The following is a 10,180-nucleotide window of genomic DNA, read 5'->3' as shown; positions in this document are numbered from 1 at the left end:
TTCAAAGAGCTATAAAAATGGCATTTAACTTAATCTTAGACTTCTGTGGTAGTGAGAGACAATCACTCCTGGCAATACCTATGTATTCCAGAGAGATTGCTGAGCATCAAACACATTCCACTTGGAGCTTGTCTTTTTCTTGGCAAAACCAACCTCTGGGCAAGGAACTGCCCATACCTCAACTACTGACAAAATACATAGTATTCGGAAATGAATAAGCAGAACTGTCAAATCTTGCCAAGACAGGGTAACATGGTTTTGAAAAATTTCTTGCCTGTTAAAAATAATCTGTCTAGCCTGTTTGGATGCTCACCTTCCTAGACCTGGATGGAGGGGGGGAGGACCTTGGACTTCCCACAGGGCAGGGAAACCTGACTGCTCTTCAGACTGGAGAGGGAGGGGGAAAAGGGTAGGGGGAGGGGGAGAGGAATGGGGGCAGAGGGAGGGGGGAGAAGGTGGAAATCTTTTCAATAATAATAATATAATAATAAAAAAAATCTGTCAGTTATTCTAGGCCTTAGCCAAAGTTGGTTGCTTCAATGCTGCAGACATGACTTAGGGTGATTGCCCAGGTAGCCAGTTGTCTCTGTGATTTGTTGCATGTTTTTTTGTACAAGTTGTTTGATTGTACTTCCTGATTACTCAGGTAACATTATTTCTCTTCTCAGATCTTCGATGGGGTTGAAGACCAGATAAATGTAGTTACTTTCCTCTCATGACTTCACCAAGTTATTTATTATACAAGTCTTAAGCTAGTTAGGATAGGATATTTGTCCTTATTGTATATAATTTTGTAGTTGGTTTAGAACTCTCTTACTTAAACAAAAGGTGGAGGTGCTGTGGGAGCTCCTTCAGCCAATAGCTGCTGAGATAGCAGTCTACTGGGGCATGGTCTCTTTCTCTTTAAAAAGTAGCGGCAGTCCTCTGCTCCAGCAACTAAACTCCTTTCCTGGATGTCGTATAGGATGGTGTTCTGTAAGTTTTTTTCCCCTCAAATAAATAACCCTTTTAATCCAAACTGGTGTGAGATTATTTCATGCATTAAAACTCCAAGTGGAGTTTCTTCAATGCCCATTACCTTCTCTGAAGCAGAGTGGTGCTGGCAGGGGTAGATATGGCTCATTGTCATAAAAACAAATCTATGTTTTTAAAGCATCTTAAAGGCTGTATTCTGTAAATCTCTGAAGTGTTTGAGGATGACCTGTCTATTTAAAATGTGTCCGTTTGACCTTAAAAACATACCTAATGTGACTAAGAGATTATTATAATAGGAGACTAATTATTAACCTGCATTTACTTACTTTTGTAAATGATTAGTAATAATAAATTTTAAGAACTTGAAATTTGCATTACCTTGTTAAATGAGTTGTATAGGTACAATACCTTGAATGTGAGTAGAAATGTATGTACAGTAAGTTTTAACAAAATTACTCTTAAATTTGTTTTATACAAAATTTGTTTAAAATATAAAAATGTTCAATCCAATTTAAAATATTAAAAACTAGTAGTTGCTTTAAAAGTAGATTCAATAATATACTTTTTTATTTTATACCTATATCCTCCCTTTTTCCTTTTCAGAATAGATTCAATAATCTATCCTTTTATTCTATCTGTACCCTCCTTTACTTTCAAAACAATAATTCTCAATCTAATCTACTTAGTTCAAACTTCCTCCTGACCATAACCAATAACAACTTGTAACCAACCCCCCTAAACAATGACATATATTCATAACCCATTGAACAACCAAAAACCAACTACCTCAACTTTGGGGAATGTGGGCATATACTCAAATTGAGTTCCTGCTGTCTGGGGATGACAGTATCTTTAGGAAATACTGAGAAAAAAATATTTGGATTAATTGACAAGTCCTGAACTGCTAGCTTTTATCATTTGTTGTCCAGCCCATAATGGAAAAGTGCAGGACATGCCTCAAGTCCTGGCTAGTTTAGTCTGTGAGGTTGGATCATCTTAGCTAGCAAACTTAAAATTGTTCTCAGCAATTTGTAGTCCCAATGCTAATCTTTAGGTGGTGTTTTTCATTTTAGTGGTATTATCATACTCCTGGAGAAGTCATCATTTTGGGGACTTGTCCTCCTTTTGGAGACTTCAAAGTTCACTGGTAGGCATGCTTATGGTTCACTTTAGAAAACTGATGAAGAATCAAGCCTTAAATCATGTATAGAAGGGTAGATGAAACCTTTTTCCAGAATTAATTGGTGCTCTATATGTCCATTAATATCATGACAAAAAGTTTAGAATAAAGCTTAAAATTTTTGAGATAATATTTATACCTCAAGAAAAGTTGATAAAGAGTCAATCAAAGGATTATGAGATTAGTGACAATAAAGTAGTTCTAAAATATTTGTTTTTCTTCTGTCCCATAAAAGGTAACTCTTCTGACATGAGATAGATTTTTTATTTTATTTTAATAAGCATGCTTGGGTTTAGAGAAGGAGAAAGCAAAAATCCAACCCCAAAGCCATCATTAATCTTTATTTGGACCAGGACTACAAAAAGACCATTTGTAGTTTATGTCTGTAGAAAATATCAGAAACAAACATTTGGGAATATTTATGAAATTTTATCCTGTTGGAAATGTGATACATCAATAGGCCAAATTATTCTTTTCCTTGGGACATGTTTTCTGGATGATTTGTCCTTTTTCTTCAGATGTATCATTTGTCCAGTAGTCTTTGGATTCCTTAACGGGGTGCCTATACTCTCCTGAAAAGACATAACAAAACCCTCCCACAACACCAATTTTGGGAAGGTTATTTCTGAAAAAATAAAAAGCATTTGTTAGTTTTTCTTTTCTTTGTTTTTTTGAGACAGGGTTTCTCTGTGTAGCTTTGGAACCTGTCCTGGCACTAGCGTTTGTAGACCAGGCTGGCGTCTAACTCATGGAGATCAACCTACCTCTGCCTCCCAAGTGCTGGGATTAAGGCATGTGCCACCACTACCCATCCTACATTTGTTAATTTTGTAGGTTATTTATATTAAATTGCCATACTGTTTGATGAACTATTTATCTCTTGGAATAAAGTTTCTCTTGTTCAAATTGAGTTCTTATCACTTTTGATGGTATCTATAACATGTTCTCTGTGGAAACAAAAGCAAAATCCCTTCCCCAAGGTAACACATGTCTTTGTTTCCATTCTGAGGTCAGTACATTTTAAAGGTATGCTAGCTGATTTAATTGTGCAGTTTTTTTCCTATCCAATGTACCTCCACAGCTGCTGTTCTTTCTCCTTTAAAAAATTCAAGGCATTATACAGTCCTTTTCTGGGCATATTTATCATCCCTTTCTATTTATTTAACATATCCTTTAGAGTTTATTTTATCTTTCTATAACTGTCTGCCTTATAGGATTGTGTGGCATACCTGTATTATGCTTTTTATTATAATAAGCAAAAGAATGTTTGTCTTATATACGTGCTGAAGCATCTTTTGTCTTTATTTATACAGGTATACCTATGATGGTTATAACTTCTAGCAAATGTGTGATTACCAAAACAGCCTTTTCTGAACACAACGCAGTTGTCAATTGAAAATATGAGTAGGTATCACTGTTGTGGTGTACATAAATTACTTTTCCAAATTCTACAAAATAGAACACATCCATTTGCTGGATCTCATTTGTTTGAGTACCCATTGTGTTTCTTTTTGCAGATAGTGGTGTTTGGTTATAGAAAGAATGAGTAGGACATTTCCTTTTAATTTTTTTGGCTTGTTGCCACGTGACAAAAAAGAATTTTTTTAAAAGTTTGGTACTGACATGATATTTTTCATGAAATTCTGAAGCCTTTAGCACATTTCCAATCAATAATTGATCAACTTCTGCATTATTTTGGGTTAGAGGACCCAGTAGACCCATATAGGAACTGAAGTGTGTTATATATGTGGGATGGATGACCCCTAATTGTAATTTTTTTCTTTTAACTGAATAAGTAATGAAGTCAATTCTGCATCATTTGGTATGAATTCAGTGGTTTCAATTTATAAAATGACTCTTTCTGTATATTTCGAATCTTTCTGCATATTTCTGCAATAGTAACTATGCTGAGAGTTCCTTTAAAATCCTTTAGTACTATGAGAATAGAATATAATTCTGATTTTTGAACAGACACATAAGAACTTTGATCCACTTTACTTAAATTTTCTGATTTGTAACCTACCTTTCCTGATGTATTTGCATTAGTATAGAATGCAGGGGTTATAGTTTGGTGCTTCTTGTGCAATGTGAGGAAGGCTCTAACTAGTTCTCTTCATAATTTGAATTATATTGGCTTTAGGATATTTGTTGTTAATCTCTCCCCAAAAATTACTACAAGCACTTTGCCAGGGTTATTTTTCTTCTCATAATTTGTCAATCTCATCATTATTAAAAGGTACTGTAATTTCTACTGGGTCTATTCATACTGATGAACAAAATCTCAATTTTTCTTTTAGAATTAACTAAGAGACAATTTAAACATATGTTTTTAATTTTTTACTTGATTTATGTGGTAAAAATAGCAATCCAAAGTAATATCTTCCCTTTGCATTAAAATTTCTTAAGTATCTTTTGGACATTTGAAATTTTTCTGTTGAGAATTATCTGTTTAGTTCAGTATACCAATTTTTAATTGGGTTATTTAGAATTTTAACATCTAGTTTCTTGAGTTCTTTATATATTTTGGAGATTAGTCCTTTGTCTGATGTGGTGTTAGTGAAGAATTTTTTTTCCCATTCAGTAGGCTGCCTTGTTGTCTTAATGACTGTGTCCTTTGCTTTACAGAAGCTTCTCAGTTTCAAGAGGTCCCATTTATTTATTTTTGCTCTTATTGTTTGTGCTACTGGGTTTATATTTCAGAAGTGGTCCCTATGCCCATGCATTGAAGGTTAATTCCCACTTTCTCTTTTATCAGATTCAGTATGGTTGGAATTATATTGAGGTCTTTAATCCATTTGGTCTTGATTTTTGTGCACGGCAACAGACATGGATCTGTTTTCATTCTTCTACAGGTTGACATCCAGTTATGCCAGCACCATTTGTTGAAGATGATTTCTTTTTTTCCATTGTATCTCTTTTGCTTCTTTGTCAAAAATCAGGTATTCATAGGTGTGTGGATTAATATCTGGGTCTTCGATTTGATTCCATTGGTCAACATCTCCGTTTTTTATGCCAATACCAAGCTGTTTCCATTACTGTAGCTCTGCAATAGAGCTTGATGTCAGGGATGGTAATGCCTCTGACAGTTCCTTTATTATACAGGATTGTTTTGGCTATCCTGGATTTTTTGTTTTTCCATATGAAGTTGATTATTGTTTTTTCAAGGTCTATGAAGAATTTTGTTGGGATTATGATGGCGATTACATTGAATCTATAGATTGCCTTCGGTAAGATAGCAATTTTTACTGTGTTGATTCTTCCTATCCAAGAGCATGGGAGACTTTTCCACTTTCTGGTTTCCTCTTCAATTTCTTTCTTCAAAGACTTAAAGTTCTTATCAAATAGGTCTTTCACATCCTTTGTTAGTGTTACTCCCAGATATGTCATGTGATTTGTAGCTATTGTGAAAGGTGATGTTTCTCTGATTTCCCTGTCAGCTTCATAATCCTTTGTGTATAGGAGGGCTACTGATATTTTTGAGTTGATCTTGTATCCGTCCACTTCACTGAAGGCTTTTATCAGCTGTAGGAGTTCCCTGGTAGAATTTTGGGGGTCACTTATATGCACTATCATATCATCAGCAAATAATGAAAGTTTAACTTCTTCCTTTCCAATCTGAATCCCCTTAATCTTCTGTCATTTTAGTGCTATTGCTAAGACTTGAAGAACTCTGTTGAGGAGACATGGAGAGAGCAGACAGCCTTGTCTTGTTTCTGTTTTTAGTGGAATCGCTTTGAGTTTCTCTCCATTTAATTTGATTTTAGCTGTCAGTTTGCTGTATATTGCTGTTATTATATTTAGATATGATCCTTGTATCCTTAATCTCTCCAAAAACTTTATCATGAACTGGTGTTGAGTTTTTTCAAATGCTTTTTCTATATCTAATGAAATGATCATATGGTTTTCTCTTTCAGATGATTTATGTGATAGATTTCATTGATAAATTTTTTTTATGTTGGACCAGCCTTGCATCTCTAGGATGAAGCCAACTTGGTCATGATGGATAATATTTTCCTCATATTTTTTAATTTATTTATTTTTCTATTAAAAAATTTACACTTCTTCCCCTACTCCCATTCCCCTCCTCCCTCCTTGAGAGAGGGCACAGAACCCTGCCCTGTGGGAAATCCAAGACCCTGCCCCCTACATCCAGGCCTGGGAACCTTTGTTTCCAAATAGACTAGGGTCCCAAAAAGCCAGTACATGCAGTAGAAACAAGTCCCAGTGCCTTTATCAATGGCTTCTTAGTTAGCCCCCATTGTCAGACACATTCAGAGAGTTTGGTTTGATTGCATGCTCATTAAGTCCTGGTCCAGCTGGATTTGGTCAGCTCCCCTTAGATCAGGCACACTGTCTCAGTGGAGGGGCCAAACCCCTCGTGGTCCAGACTTCCTTGCTCATCTTCTCCCTCCTTCTGCTCTTCAAGTGAACCTTGGGGGCTCAGTCCGTTGCTCTGATGAGGGTCTCTGTCTCTATCTTCATCCTTTGCCAGGTGAGGATTCTATGGTGATATTCGAGATAGTCATCAGTGTGATGGTGGGGCAAGGACAGTTCAGGAAACCTCTATTCTGCTGCCCAAGGAACTAGCTGGGGACATCCCTATGGACACCTAGGATTTCCTCTAGAGCCAAATCTCTTGCCAACCCTAAAATGGCTCCCTTAATGTAGATATCTTCCCTGCTGCCCTTCCTCCATCTCCACCCTCCCTCTACCCCAAGCTCTCTCCAGTCTATTCCTTTCCCGTCTCTCTCCCCATCTCCCTTCTCCCATCCCCACCCCTACCGCTACCCCCATGCTCTCACCTTTTGCCTGGCAACCTTGTTTGCTTCCAGTTTCCAGGATGATCTATATATGTTTTTCTTTGGGTTCACCTTGTTATTTGACTTTTCTAGGCTTGTGACCTACAGGCTTATTGTCCTTTGTTTATAGCTAGAATCCACTTTTGAGTGAGTACATACCAAATTCATCTTTTTGGTTCTGGGTTGTCTCACTCAGCATAGTGTTTTCTATTTCCATCCATTTGCGTGCAAAATTCAAAATGTCATTATTTGTTACTACTAATAATACTCTAATGTGTATATAATCCACACTTTCTTTATCCATTCTTCCATTAAGGGGCATCTAGGTTGTTTCCAGGATCTGCCAATTACAAATAATGCTGCTTTGAACATAGTTGAACAAATGCCTTTGTAGTATGATTGGGCATCTTTTGGGTATATTCTGAAGTGTGATATTGCTGGATCCTGAGGTGGATTGATTCCCAATTTCCTGAGAAACCGCCACACTGATTTCCAAAGTGGTTGCACAAGTTTGCATTCCCAACAGCAATGGATGAGTGTTCCTGTTACTCCACATCTTCTCCAGCACAGGCTATCATTGGTGTTTTTGGTTTTAGCCATCCTGACAGGTGTAAGATGGTATCTCAAAGTTGTTTTGATTTACATTTCCTTGATTGCTAAGGAGGTTGAACATGACCTTAAGTGTCTTTTGGCCATTTGAACTTTGTTTGATGAGAATTCTCTTTTCAGTTCAATACCCCATTTTTAAAATTGGGTTATTAGAATTTTCATGTCCAGTTTCTTGAGTTCTTTATATATTTTGGAGAAAAGACCTTTGTCTGATACAGGGTTGGTAAAGATCTTCTCCCATTTAGTAGGATGCCTTTTGTCTTAATGACAGTGTCCTTTGCTTTACAGAAGCTTCTCAGTTTCAGAAGGTCCCATTTATTCACTGTTGCTCTTGTTTCTGTGCTACTGGAGTTATACGTAATAAATGGTCTCCTGTGTCCATGTATTGCAAGCTACTTCCCACTTTCTTTTCTATCAGGTTCAGTGTGGTCAGATTTATATTGAGGTCTTTAATCCATTTGGACTTGAGTTTTGTGCATGGTGATAGATATGGATCTCTTTTCATTCTTCTACAGGTTGACATCCAGTTATGCCAGCATCATTTGTTGAAGATGCTTTCTTTCTTCGATTGTATACTTTTAGCTCCCTTGTCGAAAATCAGGTGTTCATAGGTTTGTGGATTAATATCTGGGTCTTTGATTCAATTCCATTGGTCAACTTCTCTGTTTTTATGCCAATGCCAAGCTGTTTTCAATACTGTAGCTCCGTAATAGAGTTTGTAGTCAGGGATGATATTGCCTCCAGCAGATCCTTTATTGTATAGGATTGTTTTGGCTATCCTGGGTTTTTTGTTTTTCCATATAAAGTTGATTATTGTTCTCTCAAGGTCTGTGAAGAATTTTGTTGGGATTTTGATAGGGATTGCATTGAATTTATACATTTCCTTTGGTAGAACTGCCATTTTTCCTATATTGATCCTACCCATCCAAGAGCATAGTAGATCCTTCCATTTTCTGGTGTTGTCTTCAAGTTTTTTCTTCAAAGCCTTAAAGTTCTTATCAAATAGATCTTTCACTTCCTTGGTTACTGTAACCCCAAGATACTTTATGCTATTTGTGTCTATCGTGAAAGGTGAAGTTTCTCTGATTTCCCTCTCTGCTTTTCTATCCTTTGTGTATAGAAGGGCTACTGATTTTTTTTTTAGTTGATCTTGTATGCTGCCACATCACTGGAGGTATTTATCAGCTGTAGGAGTTCTTTGGTAGAGTTTTTGGGGTCACTGATGTACACAATAATATCACCTGCAAATAACAAAAGTTTGACTTCTTCCTTTTTGATTTGAATCCCCTTGATCTTCTTATGTTGTCTTATTGCTATTGCTAGAACTTTAATCACTATGTTGAAGAGATATGGTAAGAGTGTGCAGACTTTTTCTTCTCTTTTTCCTGATTTTAGTGGAATGGCTTTGAGTTTCTCTCCATTTAATTTGATATTAGCTGTCAGCTTGCTGTATATTGCTTTTATTATATTTAGATATGATTCTTGTAGCCCTAACCTCTCCAAGACCTTTACTATAAAGGGGTGTTGAATTTTGTCAAATGCTTTTTCAGCATCTAATGAAATGATCATATGTTTTTTTTTTCTTTCAGTTTATTTATATAATGGATTACATTGATAGATTTTTGTATGTTGAACCAGCCCTGCCTCTCTGGGATGAAGCCTTCTTGATCATAATGGATTATTTTTTTGATGTGTTCTTGGATTCGGATTGCCAGTATGTTATTGAGGATTTTTGCATCGATATTCATGAGTGAGATTGGTCTGTAATTCTCTATCTTGGTTGAGTCTTTGTGTGGTTTTGGTATCAGGGTAACTGTAGCTTAATAAAAAAAGTTTGGCAATGACTCTTTGGTTTTTATTATGTGAAAAACCTTAAGGAGTATAGGTGTCAGCTCTTCTTGGAAGTTCTGGTAGAATTCTGTACTAAAACCATCTGGCCCTAGGCTTTTTTTTATGTGAAGGTTTTTGATGACAGCTTCTATTTCCTCTCAGCTTATAGGTCTATTTAAATGGCTCACCTGGTGTTCATTTAATTTTGATAGGTGGTATACATCTAAAAAATTGTCCATTTCTATTACATTTTCCAATTTGGGGAATTACAGGTTTTTGTAGTATGACCTAATGGTTCTCTGGATTTCCTCAGTGTTCTTTGTTATATTTCTCCTTTACATTTCTGATTTTGTTAATTTGGATGTTCTTCTCTGCGTTTTGATTAGTTCGGATAAGGCTTTGTCAATATTGTTGATTTTCTCAAAGAAAAAGCTCTTTGTTTCATTCATCCTTTGTATGGTTTTCTGTGTTACTATTTTGTTGATTTCAGCCCTCAATTTGATTATTTACTGTCTTCTCCTCCTGGGTTATCTGCATCTTTTTCTAGAGCTTTCAGGCATGCTGTTAGGTCACTGAAGTGAGCTTTCTCCATTTTCTTTATGTGGGCACCTATTGCTATGAACTTTGCTCTTAGCACTGCTTTCATAGTGTCTGACAGGTTTGGATATGTTGCGTCTTCATTTTCGTTGAATTCATGCAAGGTTTTAATTTCTCTCCTTCCTTCCTTCCTTCCTTCCTTCCTTCCTTCCTTCCTTCCTTCCTTCCTTCCTTCCTTCCTTCCTCCCTC

Source organism: Microtus ochrogaster, unplaced genomic scaffold (assembly GCF_000317375.1).
Source record: "Microtus ochrogaster isolate Prairie Vole_2 unplaced genomic scaffold, MicOch1.0 UNK64, whole genome shotgun sequence".
NCBI lineage: Eukaryota > Metazoa > Chordata > Mammalia > Rodentia > Cricetidae > Microtus > Microtus ochrogaster.
Note: the sequence above shows the minus strand (reverse complement) of the source record.